Genomic DNA, 21,561 nt, shown 5'->3' with positions numbered 1-21,561 from the left:
ATACTAAATTGGTATCAAATAAATTCCAAATCTCGCATGTAAATTTCTCAAAAATTCTGATGAAAGGCAAACATTAAAGGAAAATAGGGATCATATAATTAACCCCCACCTCACTGTCCATTTATGGGTGGAAAACATGGGCACCCATCGTAAGAGCATTAATTATTTTTAGTGTTCATCATAAATCATAAATTGTGAGAATATTATAGATAGCAGGAAGTCAATATTGAGTAAACACTTATCTAAAATTTTAAGATGTTAAAGGAATGTCTTAATAAGAATATATAGTTAGTAGCAAGTGTTGTATATTTTGCAGGAATCAGGCAAAAAAGCGCAAGGTGGTAACGAAGAGAAGGATAGTGCAGAAATCGAAAAGATTTCAAATCAACAATATCACCCTTGTGATCTCTGTACTTTGGAAGATATGTGCTGTCAGACTTAACAGAATAAAGCCTTTTCTGTTTCTGAATTTGACTCTTCAAAAAGTTTGCAGCACTTTCTGTTATTTTGTCATTCACTTGAAATAAGAATAATACATGTTCCAGTTCTTTAAAATACTTTAGTGGAATGGCATTTTCCCTTATATGATAAACCCTACTGAAAGGCATATGTTAAGCCTATTTGTTTATTCGAGGATTTAACTCAACTCAAATAAGAATATAATAAGTAAATAGTGGATCTATCGTCAGAGAGATCTCACAAAGTAACATCTGTCAAAGGGTTAAGAAACATTGTTCATCTACAGACTTGAAGATTCACTGGAAGAAGCTCAAGTAATTGATCAAGCCTCAGTGATATAAATCAAGATTGTAGATTTAACCAAGTGACAGAGATCTCGTCAGGGTATCAATTAATTACAGGAATTTAATCTGAAGAAAATCAAGACTTGGAGAAACATCACAGAAGTTAGTCATTCATGAACCAGACAGTACATCGAGTGTCAACATTCAAGTGGTGAAATGGATTCAGTGATTTTCAGAAGATTGTCAGAAGAGTGGTTGTTGTTCAAGAGTAGTATTAATTCTCTATTAATTAATTAAGTCATTTAATTTAATTAAGAAAATAAATCAAATCTGCAAAGATTAATTTATTGATTAATTGAATTAATTGGTTAATTAATTCTGAATTAATATTATGCATTTTTCAAAATGATTTTGGATTTATATTCAAAAAGAAAAATCAGCAAAACAGATTTGAACTGGTATGACAATTGGATTGTCATACCGAAAGTCCTACCAAGTCTTTCTGGATAGTTCTACCAAGTCATTCTATTGTCCTACCGATAGTCTTTCCAAGTCAAGTAATTGTCCTACCGAAAGTTCTACCAGTTCAAAGGATTGTCTTGCTAGTTCATTTTGGATTGTCTTGCTAGTTCATTTTGGATTGTCTTGCCAAATGTCATGCTGATTCAATTCGAGTGATTTGTTTACTTAAACAAACAGAAGCTGATCATTTTGTCAAAATAATTGAATACACAGCCAACCACTAAAGAACACAAAACAAACAGAAGCAGAGAAATTATTGTAAAATTCTCAGAGCATTTATTTCTAGCAGTTATTGTTAAATCCAATCCACTAGAAATTCTTTTGTTGTTCTTGTGTAACTATCTAGCGGATCAAAATCCCTAGAACTTAATCTCAAATCGCTTTTAGCATTTGATTCTAATTATTGCAAAAATAGAAAAAGTTCATGTCGAATTTATTCTAAATTTGTGATAATTAATTTTGAGATTAATTCCTTGTAACAGATACCGTTGTTGTAACACATTTCAAGTTTAATAAAAGTTTTATTTAACTTGAATTTTGTTTCAATTTTTATTCCGTATTTTATTCGATTAACGGTATAGTTTGTATTCAACCCCCCTTCTACAAACATATTGGGACCTAACAATTGGTATCAGAGTCTTCTGATTAAGGTACAAATCAAGATCCTAGACTTTTGTGTTTCTTTCACTCCTTGAATTTTTTATTCACTCAAAAAATTCATAATGACTACACAAAAAGTTGGAACCGTTAAAATTCCACTATTCGATAAAGAAAATTATATCATGTGGAAGAAGAAGATGCTATTGTTTTTACAAGTTGCTAATCCCAAATATCTTGAAGTGTTAAAGAAGGGTCCAAAAATTCCTATGGTTATTGAACCAGAGGTAATAGAAAATGATGTGGTGATCACCAAAGTTAGAACTTATGTAAAGAATCCTGAGGATTTTTCTCTTGCTGAAAAGAAGAAGCCTCCCTGGATGCTAGCCTTCAATTAATTTTAGTAGATTCCCTTGATCCCTTGATGAATAGACATGTGATGAATTGTAAAGATTCCAAACATATCTGGGAAACTATTGAGGTTATTAATGAAGGCACAGAGGAAGTTAGGGAGAACAAGTTAGAAATCCTAACCTCTGAGTATGAATATTTTAAATCCAATCCAGGAGAAGGAATCACTGAAGTGTTTGAGAGGTACAATGCATGATCAACAACCTGAACATTAATGGTAAATACTATTCCATCAGGGAGGTCAACAAAAAGTTCCTTTTAACACTGCCAACTCATCTCGAACATAGAATCACTGCCATAAGAGAAGCAAGGGATCTGAGTGAGATTTCTTTGGAAAGGCTCTATGGTGTGTTAAAGACTTATGAGTTGGAGTAGATTCAGCAGAAGGAAGTTTACGGGAAAGGAAGAGTGGTCAGCACGTCTACTGCTCTAGTAGCTTATGAACAACAACAACAACCACAATATCAACAACAATCTCAACAGTCAGAAAGAATGGTACAGTCTTCCAAGGTTGAAGAAAATGTGATAGTAGCAGAATTTGATCCTCCTACTACAAATGAATCAGGAGATGATTTTATTCCTTGGAAGAACTAGAGCAATTGGAGGATGAGTCAATGGCTCTGATTGTCAAGAGATTCTCAAATGTCAGATTCAAAAGGAATCCCAAGTTCAAGTACAAGTCCAACTACAACAGATTCCAGAAAGGTGGATCTTCATCCACTAACACCAGCAGTGGTGGGTACAAAACAGGGATGGTTGATCGAAGCACCATTCGATGCTTCAACTGTAATGAGTTGGGACACTTTGCCACAGAATACAGGAAGCCAAAACAATTTAGGAAGAACTCTTATGATTCTAATCAGAAGAGTAAATCTGAAAGGGCTTACCTCGCAAAGGGAAGAAGCTGGGATGATACTGACAGTGAAGATGAAGAAGTTGGGAATCTTGCTCTCATGGCTAGTGATGCAAATACCTCATCGTCAAGAAAAGAGGTAAAATTTACTGATGCTGAATTAGTTTATCATCTAGGAGGTTCCTTAGATTGTGCTCGTCGTGATAATGAATTGTTAAATCAACAAATCAAAGACCTTGAGAAAGAGGTCAATGAATTAAGACTTGTGCACATTAATCAAGATAAATTAAAAGAACAAGTATCTTTTCTAGAGAATAGAGTTGACTGTTATAGACAACTTGAAACTATTCTTAAAGACAAGATCACCTGTCTTGAGGCTAAGGTTAAAGCTTACTTTAATTCTTGTTCGAAGTCCAAAGAGTTTTACAATAAGCAAGCTGTTAATCAACATTTGAAATAGGTTATGATTACAATGCTGCTATTGGAAAATTAGGCATAAACTCCCCTCCTCATGTCTGTGCTAAAGGCAGGGAAGTACCACATGTGCTTAAGGGTGTTGATGAACCCCTCTATAAAGAATCAATTGCTGAACCATTTGATGAGACCTCGTTTATTATTCAAGAAGAAATCCGTGCTGAAGATAATGCTAATGAGAAAGCTGTCTCCAAGTCAAGTGTGTCAAAAGTTCCAGTCAAGATTGTGAAAGCAACTGAGACTAACTCAGACACACATGAGTTGGATAACACAAATGCCATGTCTACCATGCATAAGTTGCCTATTGTTAATCCCTCTCATAAAGCATGTGGTGTTCCTAATTGTATGTCTTGTGCTTTTAATCTGATGTATGCTTATTTTAATGGTAAGCATGTTTCTAATGATAAGACTACTCCTCGTCAGCATGTGAATAATAGAAAGCATGATAGGTCTAAGACTGCTAGTCCTCCTAAAGCTAGAAAGGAGATATTTGTGCCTAAGCCTAAACAGAAATTTGTCAAGGTTGTTCACAAGGTCAAATGTCCAGTCATTGAGAAAGTTGAGAATATAAAATTAAGAATGTTGTTTTTCCTGATAAAGGCCAATTTACAAGTATGCCGGACCCAGCCAAGCTTGGGTTCCGAAGAAGGTCTAATCCATTTGTATTGCAGGGCATTAAACAGGTACAAACCGGTAGTGTGGATTCTTGACAGCGGATCGTCAAGACATATGACCGGAGATAGAGCCCTGCTATCAAATGTGGTTGAGAAAGCTGGCCCAGTGGTTACCTTTGGAGATAACAGCAAAGGTTTTAACGGAGGGATATGGTTGTTTGCTAGCTGGAAATGTTATCATTGAAATGTGTATGTTGTGCAAGGACTTGAACACAATCTGCTTAGCATTAGTCAGTTCTGTGACAACGGCTAGAATGTTTTATTCGACAAGCTGAAGTGTCAGATTCTGCACAAGAAAAGTGAAAAACTCTCCTTGATGGGAATCCGGAAAGGAAATATGTTCGTAGCTGACATGAAACTCTGGAAGCAATCCTAGAAGTCAATTGTTTCTATGCAAAGGCATCGTCAGATGAGAGTTGGCTATGGCACAAGAGACTTTCTCATCTCAATTTCAAAATAATGAATTCTCTTGTCAAAAGAGAATTGGTCAGAGGTCTGCCTCAGCTGGAATTCTCCCCAGAAGGACTATGTGAGGCTTGCCAGAAAGGAAAGTCAAAGAAAGCAAGTCACCCAGGCACTGACACATCTTCCATAACTGGTGTTCTGCAATTATTGCACATGGATTTATTTGGACCAGTTAATGTCCTTTCGATGTCAAAGAAGTGTTACTGTCTTGTGATAGTTGATGACTATTTCAAGTATACGTGGGTTTTATTTCTTCATTCTAAGGATGAAACACCACAAGTTGTGATTGATCATATCAGATGATTGAGTTAGATTCTAATGTCCCTGTTAGAGCAATAAGGGTCAGATAATGGAACAGAATTCAAGAATTCACTTCTCAATGGATTCTGTACAGACAAAGGGATTACCAGACAATTTTCAGCTCCTAGAACCCCTCAGCAAAATAGGAGTGGTAGAAAGGAAGAATCGTACATTGATTGAAGCTGCAAGAACGATGTTAAGTGAATCAGGTCTTCCAATGTACTTTTGGGCTGAAGCTGTCATACTGCATGTTATACTCAGAATCGAACTCTAATCAACAAAGACTTCATGAAAACTCCTTACGAGATTTTGAATGAACAGAACCTTCTATCAAATACTTTCATGTATTTGGTGCCAGATGCTTCGTGCTCAAGGATGGAGATGATCGTCGTGGTAAATTCGAGGCAAAGGCATATGAGGGTCTTTTTGTTGGATATGGAAGAAGATCATACAGAGTGTATATCATTGATCAACACAAGTAACTGAAAGTGTTAATATTACATTTGATGCCACTAAATCCCTAGTATCCAAACTGAAGATCCTTATGAGAAACTGAAGTTTGATGATATGTCAGATTCAGAATCAGAACATGGTCAAGAACCTGAGGTTGTTGCTGGTGAAGAACCTGTTCATCATGATGATACTAAGGTAATAGTGATGGAAACTTTGGCAACAATGGAGATACCACTACTACTGACGGAGAATCTTCAAGTCAACATGGCAACAACTCAGGGGGGGATGCTGAGGATCATCTAGTAGGACACAACATCCCAGTGAATTTTCAAGGCGAATCATCAAGATCAAATCTTCCAAGACAGACTGTCTGGAATAAAGCTCATCCTTTGAGTTGATTATTGGTGATCCAGATGTTGGAGTCAGAACTAGACGTGCTACTCAAAATGAGTGTCTGTTCTCAGGATTTCTTTCTGAGATGGAACCTAAGAAGATTGAAAAAGCACTGACTGATCCAGATTGGGTGATTGCTATGCAAGATGAACTCAATCAGTTTGAAAGTCAATAAGTCTGGAAACTGGTACCTAGACCTACACACAAGAAAGCTGTTGGTACTAGGTGGGTATTCAGGAATAAACTAGATGAAGATGGTGTGGTTACAAGAAACAAAGCAAGACTGGTAGCTAAAGGGTATTTTCAAGCTGAAGGCATTGATTATGATGAAACCTATGCACCAGTGGCTAGACTAGAGGCCATCAGGATATTTTTGGCATTTGCAGGCATTCTCTAACTTTAAAGTTTATCAAATGGATGTCAAGAGCGCCTTTCTGAATGGAAAGCTGGATGAAGAGGTATATGTAGAGCAACCTCCTGGTTTTGAAGATCCAGATCATTTGGATTTTGTCTTCTTTCTTTTCAAGGCTATCTATGGACTCAAACAGTCTCCGAGAAAATGGTATGACACTCTCTCTGAATTTCTTATTGAAAATAGCTTTATTAGAGGTGTCATAGACAAAACTCTCTTTTCTAAAAAATATAAGAATGATACTATATTAGTCCAAGTCTATGTGGATGATATAATATTTGGGTCTACTAATGATAATCTCTGTAAGAGATTTGCTAAGTTAATGCACAGCAAGTTTGAAATGAGCATGATGGGAGAGCTGAAATTCTTCTTTCTTGGATTACAAGTAAATCAAAGGTTAGATGGAACATTTATTTGTCAATCCAAGTATCTCAAGGAACTCCTCAAAAGTACAATCTAGAGGATTCTGCATCAGCAAGGACTCCATCAACTACAAGCTTGTCAAGCTTGGACCATGTGAAAACTCCATTAAGGTAGATGTTACAAGCTACAGCGGTATGATTGGCTCGTTACTCTATCCTTACTGCAAGTAGACCAGATATTATGTATGCTACATGCTTATGTGCAAGGTTCCAAGCGGATCCTAGAGATATTCATCTCGTTGCTGTTAAACGAATCTTAAGATATCTTAAGGGAACACCAAATCTAGGTATTTGGTACCCTAAAGAATCTGGTTTTAACCTTGTTGGATATACATATTCAGATTACGCAGGAAGTGTTGTTGATAGGAAAAGCACTCAGGGAGTTGTCAATTCCTAAGTAGCAGGCTAGTCTCATGGTACAGCAAGAAACAGCAAACAGTTTCCAACTCAACAGCCGAGGCTGAATATATTGCTGCTGGAAGCTGTTGTGCTCAGATCTTGTGGATTAGGAACCAGCTACGAGACTATGGATCTGTATTGAACAAAATTCCTATTTTATGTGACAATACAAGTGCAATAGCCATCACCAACAACCCTGTGCAGCACTCGAGGACAAAGCACATCGACATCAGGTATCATTTTATTAGAGAGCACGTCATGAATGGTACTGTTGAACTATTTTTTGTTCCAACAGAAGAACAAATAGCAGATATTTTCATTAAACCTCTTGATGAATCCACATTTACCAAATTAGTTGGTAAATTGGGTATGTTGAATAGCTTTAGTGATTAAACTTGTGAATATCTGAAATCTGTTCTTGAGTGAATTTACAAATGAATTTTCATAAATGAAAAATTCATTTACAAATTTATTTTATCATTTTCCAATATTTCCTGCTTATTTCTATGTAATTTATATTATCTTATCTGTTTTATTTACTCTACTTGTTAATTTCAAATATCTCAGAATATTTTATTTCTCTAAAAATATTTTTCTATGAATTTTATTTGCTAAAATTCAACAGAAAATCTATTTTTGGAATAAAAATAATTAATTCTGAAATATTGTCTTTGTTTTTGTAAATATTTCTGAATTTTTACTATTAATATAAGACTTTATTTCAGTTTTCCATATTTGTTAATATTTTCTGTAAATATTTAATTGTCTCTCTACTGAAATGACAATCGGCAAGACAATTGAAATTGTCTTGCTGAAAATCATTTTCAGTATATATATATATATTATATATATATATATTTGTGTGGTGTTTATTTTGATTTAATGCTGCTATGACAATCGGCAAGACAATTGAAATTGTCTTGCTGAAAGTCATTTCAGTCTAATTGTGTTTTATTTTGTTAGTCAGTATAGTTTTATACTGGCAAGACAATCGGTATGACTATCAATTGTCTTGCCAGTTATAAACCTTATATATAAATATTTTCCTTTTATTTTATACTAGTATGACAATCGGTATGGACTATCAGATTGTCATACCAGTTATATATATTTAGTATTATTATTTTTATTCTTTTATTTCTTATATTTTTCAGAATTGCCTTGTATGACTATCGGTATGACAATCGGTAAGACTATCCCGAATTGTCATACCAGTTGTCTACTTATAAGTTTTTTGTTTTGTTAAGTCAGTCATTCAGTTTTTGTTATAAAAAAATCCAACAGTCTATCAATCTCTCTCTTATTTCTCTCTCTCTCTCTCTATTCGATCAAGCTCAACCGCCATTGTTCTCTGTGTCTTCCTTGCTCGAGTTTTACTCAGCATACTAAAACTTCACTCAGGTGTTATATACATACACGTATATACGTACAGGAGTGCTTGCCAATTTTTTTTTAAATCTTTTGCACTTCGTTTGTTCCCCTCAAATCGGGTTGGGTTTGTTGATTTTGGGATATTTTTAATTTTAATTTCTGTTTTGTGTCTTTTGGCTTTTCAAATCTGCGTTTGTGAGTTAAGAATTTTAACGAGATACATTTCTGTCTAAATTTTTTCGATATAATTAATTTAATTCGAATTATTAATTAATTTAATTAATTCGAATTTTCTTAATATTATTCTTAAAAATTCTAAAGTGTGTGTCTTATTATTATTTTAAATGGCTCTCAATTTCCAAAATTATTTCGCATAATCTTATTGGTTATTTTAATCCAGATAAATGTGATGTAGAAAAATTTAAGCCGTGGATTAGATTTTTAAATGACCATTCGATTGTTAGCTCTGCTATAAATCAATGTGATTTTAAATGTTGATCTGCTAAGACTGATTTGCACAACCTCTACTATGGCCGATGATTTTAAATCGTTTTCATTCACCGTGGCAAACATACAGTATGTGGTTGATGAAACAGTCGTCAATCGAGCTTTTAAATTTTCCTATGGACAATTTCTGTAATTTGCCCTCTGAAAATGATATTTCAAACTTTTTCCATGCTATTCACTATCAGGGGGTGATCAATCTAACCAAACTTTCAAAATCCAATTTGGTGTCTGAATGGGACATTTTCTTCGATACTCTTTCTAAAGTGTTTGCCAACTACACTAAATCCAACTTTCACAACATCACTTCCACTCTGCAGTATATTGGTCTTGCGGTTGTTTTCAATCAAAGGATCAATTTTGGCAAACTACTTTTACCCATTCTCTTGAGACGTCTCACTACTGCTTTACGTGATCATTCTACAAATCGTAGGGTCTCGTGTTACTATGCTCGTTTTCTCATGCTTATAGCAGATCATCTTCTCACACCTGAGCACAAAGCCCTTTTTGCTAACTCCGCAGTAACCGAACCCCCTCCTGTAAAGCAAAAAGATTACACCCGCCAAGAAACAACCTTTCAAATTCATGCAAGTTCCAGTACTTGTATCCTGCTTTCATGGCCCACTTATATTCCCTTACCTATTTCAATCTTCCTCGGTCATGAACAGCAAGCTCAACCTCCAGTGGTTCAAGCCACCCAGGCTCCTCCAAAATCAGATGCTCTTCCATTACAGGTAGTAATTCCTCACTCTCACTCCATTCCTACTTCTGTTGAAAGACCCCCAGTGGTTGATAGGCACTGACCATGAAGTTGTAGAACCACAGCTTCAATTCCCAGGTCATAGAGCCAAACACAGAGTCACAACCTATCTCAACCTCTCCCCCACTGTCTAAAATGATTACCCAGGAAGGTTAATAGGAAGTAGTGTATTGGTGGATGTGAATGAACCCTCAGCTCTGCCTCCTCGAAGAAAAGAAGAACATTTACTGAGTCATCTGAAAGCCCATCCTTGTCCTCCCAACAGGACATGGACTTTGAAATGGCCACTGAACAGTTACTAGAAAACATCCTCTCAACAGGATGAATCTATTGAAATTCGCCATAGGGCCATGGCATCTTGTACTGAGCCAAGCACAATTCCATTACTCACAATGGAACCATACATACCCGTAGATGATACTCAGGACACGGAGTGAGGAGTGCCATAGAGTCTGTTACAGTGCCTGCCATAGTTACGGCAGAAGAGCAGTCACATGCTTCTGAGGGAAAATCTGACTCTCAGCCACCTTTAATAGAGTCATTTTCTCCCCTCCTAGATCCAACACCTCTGGCTCCCTCACGGGATTCTCCACTCGCAGATTTATCTGGAGAAAGTGGAGGGCAACTCGGTCAATCTATCCCTGAAGCAATTCAGACATCTATTTCACAGAAATGATAGGTTTGACTGAGGTCGGGACTCGCGAATTTCCCATTGCACCACCACTGACCTCTCTTGAAGAGGCTAGGGTGATTTAATTGCAGGTATAGAAGAACAGCAACAGGAAGACTCCTCACGAGCAATTATATTGAGAGAAAACACAAGCACGTGAGGTGAGTGGAACCAAACACGAGTGAAATTCAGATGAGAGCACACACAGACACAGACACTGAAAACCCTGTTAGCTCAAATTGCTGCTTTAAAAAGAAGAACTTGCTAAAAGCCAAGCTGAAGCTAAAATCATTCAAAGCACAAGTGGTTTGAACGGTCTTCTTCTTCCACCTCTGTCAAACAATCAGCTGGCACTCATCAGGAATGATATCTCAGATCTCAAGACCACTGTCATACCAAAGCTCAATTCCATTCAGGAAAACTCCAACTTTATCAGCTGATGAACATTTTCTAACTTCTGGTCTCTACATACAAGAATGACTTCTCTTGAAGACCTGGTTGAAATGAATCATTCACTAGACTCCTCCAGATTTCTAAAGATAGAAACGGGCATGGAACATCTTAATGAAGGGATGAAACACTTGTATTTCCATGATCAAGAATTCTCACTGCCCTAATGAAGAACAAAGAACTTACTTGAAGGGCCGTTTGGTGGAGGCTCAGGCTCTGGAGGTGATGGAGGTCATGGAGGTTCTAAAGGAAAGTCAGTAGAGGATCCCTCAACTAAGGGGGAGAAAGAAAGGGAGTAGTGGAAAGGGGAAAGAAAAAGATACCTCTGCTGGAGATAAAGGAAAGGCTGATGATGTTACTACAGTGGAGAACAGGATGACTTTGATATTTTTGACATTCCCACTAAACCGTATTGGAAGATAAAGATGGTTTATATGAAGCTGAAGAGGAAAGTGATTTTGGAGAATGGGAAGAGGAAGCTACAGTGGATCCTATCTTTGAGAAAGAGTTTCAGCAACAGCAATCAGACTTGAAAAGAAAAGAAGCTGAACTCAAAAAGGTATCCCAGATCATTGACATGAGAAAAAAAAGCATTGAACGAACAGAAACTCTTGAAAAGCAACGTCTTCATGACATTAAAGCCAAAGAAAGGAGAAGAGATGGTAAGACTGAAGATTGGTGAAAAAATGGGATGAGGCCTAGGAAAGTACTTGATATGCCTCAGCTGAGCACTAACAATGATAGGCAGTTCCTATATCTTCTTGACAAGCTGGAAATCTCAAATCCTAACAATGACATGTACATGAATGCTATAAAGACTGAAGTCTCAAGGATCACAGCTGCTTTTGACAGATCCCTAAATGGATGAGCATTTTGTATATTGTCAGAGTGAAGGATCTTTCAAGGTGTCACTTCATCTGTTTGAGAATCGTTCTTTGTCAGAGATTTGGGTTCTTCTCACAAAGTAAAAGAAGCTCAGAATTGAATGAAGTTCTTCGAGAAAGGCTTAATGTTAGGTCCCAATTTGTTTGTAGAAGGGGGGGTTGAATGCAAACAATACCGTTTAGGTCGAATAAAATGCGGAATAAAATTGTGAAACAAAATTCAAGTTAAATAAAACTTTTATTAAACTTGAAAGGGTTACAACTACGGTATCGGTTACAAGGGATTAATCTCAAATCAATTATTACAAATCTAGAATAAATTCGACATGAACTTTTTCTATTTTTGTAATTAAAAGATCAAATGCTAAATGCGATTTGAGATTAAGTTCTAGGGATTTTAATCCGCTAGATTGATACACAAGAACAAGATAAGTATTTCTAGTTGATTGGATTTAACTTTACAATCTAGAAATTGATCTTGAAGTTGCAGATGAGATGAAATATTGTTCTGCTCCTTTTTCTTTTGTTCTTGAGTTTGTGTTCTGTTTTTTTTGATAGTGAGATTAGACTTCTGCTCCTTTTTATCAAACAGCCGAATGTAAACATGTACTGGCATGACAATCTCTTTGGCCAGCAAGACTTTCGGTATGACAAATTTACAACTAGCAAGACAATCAAAATGAGCTAGCAAGACTTTCGGTATGACTATTGATTGTCATACCGATTGTCATATTAGTTCAAATAAATTGTCTTGCTGAATTAATAACAGATTTTAATCTAAACAGAAATTCTAATAAGACAATTAAATGTATTGGCATGACTTTCGGTATGACTATCAATTGTCATACCGATTGTCATACTAGTTCAAATGAATTGTTTGCTGAATTTAAGCAGATTTTAAACCAATTAAAATCTTGTAAATCCTTAATATTAATTCTAAATTAATTAATCAATTTAATTCAATTAATCAATAAATTAATCTTTGCAGATATAATTTATTTTCTTAATTAAATTATATGACTTAATTAATTAATAGAGAATTAATACTAACCCTGAGCAGCATCCATTCTTCTGACAATCTTCTGAAAATCACTAAGACTTATGAATCAATTCCCACTTCAATGTTGACACTCGATGTACTGTCTGGTTCATGAGTGACTAACTTCCGTGACGTTTCTTCATGTCTTGACTTTGATTTCTTCAGATTAAATCCTTGTAATTAATGATACCTGACGAGATCTCTGTCACTTGATTAAATCCACGATCTTGATTTATATCACTGAGGCATGATCAACTTCTTGAACTTCTTCCAGTGAATTAACTCCTCAAGTCTGTAGATGAACCTTGTTTCTGAATCCTTTGACAGATATTACTTTGCGAGATCTCTCTGACGGTCGATCCACTATTTACTTATTACATTCTTATTTGAGTTGAGTTGAATCCTCGAATATACAAATAGGCTATGACATATGACTTACAATCTCCCCCTATTTGTTTGTTAGACAATAACACACAAATACCTAGAGGATAACTCAACTAACAAATAAGAAAAAGATATAAACATACATGCAAAGTAAATAGCAGAAAAGTTCTGGATGAGATTTAACATTTTCCAGATTCCAAGTAGATGTTCCTCTAGACTGAACATATCTTCAAGTAGTTCCATCTTCATTTGTACAACCACATTTCCTGTTGAGAAGCCCATATCTCTTGCTTCTCCCCCTATGAGAATCAACTGATTAAAGAAGATCACCTTCGTTTTACCACCTCTCCCGTACAATAGGATCCGCAGATAAAAACCAATGGTACTCCCCTAACAGCTTCTTCCCTTACTAGGAAATCACCTTGTGTTTACCACCTCTCCCGTACAATAGGATCCGTAGTTACAAACAACAATGGTGTGGTGTAGTGTACATTTAGGATCTTTTTCTTCCTCCCTGCTATTTCTCCCCCTTAGTTGAGGAATCCTCCAAACTATTACTTAAGCTTTTATCTCCCCCTTAAAGAAGGAATGTATGCCGTCGTCTGAAGGAGTTCTCATATTTCACTTGGTTGGAAAAGAAATAACAAGTAGTTTCTCTTTCTTCCTCACTGTGAGTGTGTGATTCTGTTTAGTGTACCTCACATGTGTTTCACTCTTCTCTCCACTCGTGTTTACACTCATTCTCACAAGTGTATCACTCTTCTCTCATAGCTCCATAATCCAGCTGTACCTGCAAGGAAAATCACCTTAGCCATCCTTAAGGAGGTCACAGGTGGTGCAATGGGAGTTCACAAATCCCCATCCTTGTTAAACTCGTCAGATGAATCTGAGTCATAATCTACAAGTTGCTAGTTTCCCTTTTAGGGTTCCAGATTTGAATTCTGGGAAGGTAAACAATGATCCAAAGAATTTAGCATAAAGATCAAAGTTCCCTTCTAATGTCTGTGAAGACATTTCCTTGTGACTCATCAGGTAATATCTGAATCATTGTCAACAAGTTGCCGATCTGCACCTATGTCAGATCCACTATCCGCAGATGCATCCAGGGGATTTAAGCCTGGGGAGGTAGACACTGACCACTGACATATGGCTTTTGGATCAGTATCCTCTCCTAACACCTGTAAAGGCAATTGGTCCACTAACGAACCTTGAACAATCGAATCTGACCTTAAAATGGTCGAAACTCTTGTTTCCGTCAACTCATCCTTTGTGTGTGTAACCTCTCCTTGTGCATCAAGAATTGTTTATATTTGAAGTGGTGACACTACATCGGATACCTTGGCCGACAGGCAAAATTCAATAGACTCACCCTGTTGAGAGAATGAATCTAGTAACTGTTTTTGTGCCTTTTCAGCCATTACATCTTTTTGAGAAGATGTATGGGGGCTAGCAGTTGTCTCGGTTTAAATACTACTCATCTATGTAGGAGACAGAGCTACTGGGTTGACTACAGAACCTTCCTTATGTGGTGCACTAAGGCACTATCTCCCTCACGCTCATTCATACTACATTTAGTGGTAAGAGAGTGTTGGTTGGTTCTTTTTGTGTTTGTCTTTACAGTCTGGGATAGACGTTGTGGGTTTTCAACCTCATGACTGTCAATGAAAGAAAGTCATTGGAGACTGAACCTGTAACACAGAATATATGGTAATAGAGAGAAAATGATTTACAATAGTGATTTCAAAAGATTTTACATGAAATAAGAAATCACTAATGTAGAAAGAAGTTTGATTTTGTTTTTCAATATGAATGAGTTTTTGATAAAACATTGATCACTTAGGGTAAAGTCTAAGTAATTCTCATTCATGTCAAAAGCTTACAAATATCTGCAACATAATGTTAACAAGATATCATTGACCGATACTTGTCAAGTACTTTAGATACTAATTGTTATGTTGCATAACAATATACCACTGCACATATAAAACAATATGATTGTGCTTAGTGATAAGATAGTTAAATATGACGACTCTACTTATTCATATAAAATTGTAACTTCTGTTAGAGTGCCATACCATGTCCTTGACGATTGCTTGAGCAGTATACTAGTTCATACCAACCTGAAGTGAGATTGTGAAGAAGAGATTGCATAGTCCAATAGATCTGCAGCTGCAAAGTCCATGAACTGTGGTGCACTGACTTCCTCTTTTGACTCACCAACCAGGAGTACACTTGTACACATCTTACTAGAGTACAATTCCAAGTGTAATGTGCAGCAGGTGCTGATATGTCGTAATATTCTCAAGTCTCGTCACTGGTGCTATATGTTAGATACTGCTTCCTGATAATAACCTAGCACAATATACAAAATTACAATGATAACATTCCCAGCTTGCAAACAGCCATATCCCTCAGATAAACCTTTGCTGTTATCTCCAAAGGTAACCAGGGGGCCAGCTTTCTCAATCCACATTTGATAGCAGGGCTCTATCTCCGGTCATATGTCTTGATGATCCACTGTCAAGAATCCACACTACCGGTTACACCTGTTTAATGCCCTGCACTACAAATGGATTAGACCTTCTTCGGAACCCAAACTTGGTTGGGCCCGGCATACTTGTAGAACTGTCCTTTGTCAGGCAAAACAACATTTTTAATTTTAATTGTCTCAACTTTCTCAATGACTGAACATTTGACCTTGTAAACAGCCTTAACAAATTTCTGTTTAAGCTTAGGCACAAATGTCTCCTTTCTAGCCTTAGAAGGACTAGCAGTCTTAGACCTATCATGCTTCTTGTTATTCACATGCTGACGAGTAGTCTTATCATTAGACACATGCTTACCATTAAAATAAGCATACATCATATTAAAAGCACAAGACATACAATTAGCAACACCACATGCTTTATGAGAGTGATTAACAGCAGGCAATTTATGCATGGTAGACATGGCATTTTGTTATCCAACTCATGTGTGTCTGAGTTAGTCTCAGTTGCTTTCACAACTTTGACTGGAACTTTCGACTCACTTGACTTGGAAACAATCTTCTCATTAGCATGATCTCAGCACGTATTTCTTCTTGAATAACAGAAGAGGTCGCATCAAATGGTTCAGCAATTGATGCTTTATAGAGGGGTTCATCAACACCCTTAAGCACATGTGGTACTTCCCTCCCTTTAGCACAGACATGAGGAGGGGAGTTTATGCCTAATTCTCCAATAGCAGCATTGTAATCATACCTATTCCAGATGTTTGATTAACAGCTTGCTTACTGTAGAACTCTTTAGCCTTCGAACAAGAATTGAAGTAGGCTCTAACCTTAGTCTCAAGACCGGTGATCTTGTCTTTGAGAATAGTTTCGAGTTTTCTATAACAGTCAACTCTATTCTCTAGAAAAGATACCTGTTCTTTTAATTTGTCTTGATTAATGTGCACAAGTCTTAATTCATTGACCTCTTTCTCAAGGTCTGTGATCTGTAAACTTAACAGTTCATTATCACGACGTGCACAATCTAAGTTACCTCTTAGATGATAAACCATTTCAGCATCAGAAAGTTTTACCTCTATTCTTGACGATGAAGCTTTTCCATCAATAGCCATAAGAGCAAGATTTCCTTTTCATCTTCACTGTCAGTATCATCCCAGCTTCTTCCCTTTGCCAGATAAGCCCTTTCAGAGTTCTTTCTTACTTGCTTTGGCTTCCTACATTCTGTGGCAAAGTGTCCCAACTCATTGCAGTTATAGCATCTAATGGTTGCTTCGATCAACCATCCCTATTTTGTACCCACCACTGCTGGTGTTAGAGGATGAAGATCCACCTTTCTGGAATTTGTTGTAGTTGGACTTGTACTTAAGCTTGGGATTCCTCCTGAATCTGACATGGGAGAATCTCTTGACAATTTGGGCCATTGATTCATCTTCCAATTGCTCCAGCTCTTCCAAGGAATAAAAATCATCACTTGATTGATTTGTAGTAGGAGGATCATATTCTGCTACTAACTCATTTTCCTCACCCTTGGAAAACTGTACCATTCTTTCTAACTGTTGAGATTGTTTTTGTTGTTGACCTTCAGCTACAAGTGCAGTAGATGTGCTGACCATTCTATCCTTCCCGTAGACTTCCTTCTGTTGAATCTGCTCCAACTCATAGGTTTTTAACACTCCATAGAGCCTGTCCAAAGAAATCTCACTCAGATCTCTAGCTTCTCTAATGGCAGTGATTCTATGTTCAAGATGAGCTGGCAGTGTTAAAAGGAACTTTTTGTTGACCTCCCTGATTGAATAATACTTTCCATTGATGTTCAGGTTGTTGATCAACGCATTGTACCTCTCAAACACTTCAGTAATTCCTTCTCCTGGATTTGATTTGAAATGTTCATATTCAGAGGTTAGGATTTCCAACTTGTTCTCCCTAACTTCCTCTGTGCCTTCATTAATCACCTCAATAGTTTCCCACATGTGTTTGGAATTTTTACAGTTCATCACTGTCTGTTCATCAAGGGATCAAGGGAATCAATTAATATTAATTGAAGGCTGGCATCCAAGGAGGCTTCTTCCTTCTCAGCAGGAGTAAAATCTTCAGGCTCTTTTGGATAGGTTCTAGCTTCAGTAGTCACCACACCATCTATTATTACCTCCGGTTCAATAACCATCGGAGTTTTTATACCCTTCTTTAACAAGTTTGAATATTTGGGATTTGCAACTTGTAAAAATAATAGCATCTTCTTCTTCCACATGATATAATTCTCTTTATCAAATTGTGGAATTTTAACGGTTCCAACTTTATGTGAAGTCATTATGAATTTTTGAATAAATAAAAATTCAAGGAGTTGAAAAATCACAAAAGTCTAGGATCTTGATTTGTTCGTTAATCAGAAGGCTCTGATACCAATTGTTAGGTCCCAATTTGTTTGTAGAAGGGGGGGTTGAATGCAAACAATACCGTTTAGTCGAATAAAATGCGGAATAAAATTGTGAAAAAAAATTCAAGTTAAATAAAACTTTTATTAAACTTGAAAGGTGTTACACTACGGTATCGGTTACAAGGGATTAATCTCAAAATTATTACAAATCTAGAATAAATTCGACATGAACTTTTTCTATTTTTGTAATTAAAAGATCAAATGCTAAATGCGATTTGAGATTAAGTTCTAGGGATTTTAATCCGCTAGATTGATACACAAGAACAAGATAAGTATTTCTAGTTGATTGGATTTAACTTTACAATCTAGAAATTGATTTGAAGTTGCAGATGAGATGAAATATTTTTCTGCTCCTTTTTCTTTTGTCTTGAGTTTGTGTTCTGTTTTTTTTTATAGTGAGATAATAGACTTTTGCTCCTTTTTATCAAACAGCCGAATGTAAACATGTACTGGCATGACAATCTCTTTGGCCAGCAAGACTTTCGGTATGACAAAATTTACAACTAGCAAGACAATCAAAATGAGCTAGCAAGACTTTCGGTATGACTATTGATTGTCATACCGATTGTCATATTAGTTCAAATAAATTGTCTTGCTGAATTAATAACAGATTTTAATCTAAACAGAAATTCTAATAAGACAATTAAATGTATTGGCATGACTTTCGGTATGACTATCAATTGTCATACCGATTGTCATACTAGTTCAAATGAATTGTCTTGCTGAATTTAAGCAGATTTTAAACCAATTAAAATCTTGTAAATCCTTAATATTAATTCTAAATTAATTAATCAATTTAATTCAATTAATCAATAAATTAATCTTTGCAGATATAATTTATTTTCTTAATTAAATTATATGACTTAATTAATTAATAGAGAATTAATACTAACCCTGAGCAGCATCCATTCTTCTGACAATCGTCTGAAAGTCACTGAGACTTATGAATCAATTCCGCCACTTCAATGTTGACACTCGATGTACTGTCTGGTTCATGAGTGACTAACTTCCGTGACGTTTCTTCATGTCTTGACTTTGTATTCTGATTGAATCCTTGTAATAAATGATACCCTGACGAGATCTCTGTCACTTGATTAAATCCACGATCTTGATTTATATCACTGAGGCATGATCAAATTCTTGAACTTCTTCCAGTGAATCTTCAAGTCTGCAGATGAACAATGTTTCTTTATTCTTTGACAGATGTTACTTTGTGAGATCTCTCTGATGATAGATCCACTATTTACTTATTACATTCTTATTTGAGTTGAGTTGAATCCTCGAATATACAAATAGGCTATGACATATGACTTACACTTAAAGAGTTTGCCAGCAGGGCTAGTCCTCAAGTGGTCAACAATCCTCATCAGGTGAGATTCTTTAAGTCTGATTGTCTTCAAATCTGTCAGCTAGATACACAATCTCTTAAAGACTACTCAGCTAAACATCTGGTCTGGATGGAACATCATTTAAGAACTGTTGGATACTCATCCATGTTGAAGACTCAAGTTGCTGATTTGATTCAGGCTTATTGTGAAAAGAATATTAAAAGGTACAATCAGTTCAAGAATATGCTGAAGTCAGTTGGAGTTCAACCAGTCAGACCAGCAAGCTTCACTTCAGAAAAGGATCGCGTCTTTGACAAGGAGCTGCTTCAAGATTTAGAAGAAGGTGAAGTCAGAAGAGAGGACAACTGAATTCAATTAGCTCAAAACACAATGTAATATGATTAGAGCTTTATGAATCAAGATAGACTAATGTAGTTACATGTTCAGGCTTGAGGAACATTGCTAGAGGAACATCTATCTTGTATTCACTTGTAAATTTCGTTTGGAATATGGAAATTGTTAAATATAATCCAGAACTTTTCTGCTATTTACTTTGCATTACTTTATATCTTTTTATTATTGTTAGTTGAGTTATCCTCTAGGTATTTGTTGTTATTGTCTAACAAGCAAATAGGGGGAGATTGAAAGGCATATGTTAAGCCTATTTGTTTATTCGAGGATTTAACTCAACTCAAATAAGAATGTAATAAGTAAATAGTGGATCTATCGTCAGAGAGATCTCACAAAGTAACATCTGTCAAAGGGTTAAGAAACATTGTTCATCTACAGACTTGAAGATTCACTGGAAGAAGCTCAAGTAATTGATCAAGCCTCAGTGATATAAATCAAGATTGTAGATTTAACCAAGTGACAGAGATCTCGTCAGGGTATCAATTAATTACAGGAATTTAATCTGAAGAAAATCAAGACTTGGAGAAACATCACAGAAGTTAGTCATTCATGAACCAGACAGTACATCGAGTGTCAACATTCAAGTGGTGAAATGGATTCAGTGATTTTCAGATGATTGTCAGAAGTGGTTGTTGTTCAAGAGTAGCATTAATTCTCTATTAATTAATTAAGTCATTTAATTTAATTAAGAAAATAAATTAAATCTGCAAAGATTAATTTATTGATTAATTGAATTAATTGGTTAATTAATTCTGAATTAATATTATGCATTTTTCAGAATGATTTTGGATTTATATTCAAAAAGAAAATCAGCAAAACAGATTTGAACTGGTATGACAATTGGATTGTCATACCGAAAGTCCTACCAAGTCTTTCTGGATAGTTCTGCCAAGTCATTCTATTGTCCTACCGATAGTCTTTCCAAGTCAAGTAATTGTCCTACCGAAAGTTCTACCAGTTCAAAGGATTGTCTTGCTAGTTCATTTTGGATTGTCTTGTAGTTCATTTTGGATTGTCTTGCCGAATGTCATGCTGATTCAATTCGAGTGATCTGTTTACTTAAACAAACAGAAGCAGATCATTTTGTCAACAAGATAATTGAATACACAGCCAACCACTGAAGAACACAAAACAAACAGAAGCAGAGAAATTATTGTAAAATTCTCAGAGCATTATTTCTAGCAGTTATTGTTAAATCCAATCCACTAGAAATTCTTTGTTGTTCTTGTGTAACTATCTAGCGGATCAAAATCCCTAGAACTTAATCTCAAATCGCTTTTAGCATTTGATTCTAATTATTGTAAAAATAGAAAAAGTTCATGTCGAATTTATTCTAAATTTGTGATAATTAATTTGAGATTAATTCCTTGTAGCAGATACCGTTGTTGTAACACATTTCAAGTTTAATAAAAGTTTATTTAACTTGAATTATGTTTCAATTTTTATTCCGCATTTTATTCGATTAAACGGTATAGTTTGTATTCAACCCCCTTCTAAAATATTGGGACCTAACAATATAGCGCATCATGCTATCTACTATATTAAAATTGAAAGTGTTGTATATCCAAATAAAAGAATAATGCTCGGAGACAACTCAGAAACAAAACTATCATGTACAATAATATGCTTATATCTTATGCCACCAGTATCCTGAATTGTCACTTGTCATGTGTAGACCAAAAAACCATAAACAGACAATGACAAATAAAACATGATACAA

The sequence above is a fragment of the Apium graveolens genome, chromosome 5 (genome assembly GCF_009905375.1).
Source record: "Apium graveolens cultivar Ventura chromosome 5, ASM990537v1, whole genome shotgun sequence".
NCBI lineage: Eukaryota > Viridiplantae > Streptophyta > Magnoliopsida > Apiales > Apiaceae > Apium > Apium graveolens.
Note: the sequence above shows the minus strand (reverse complement) of the source record.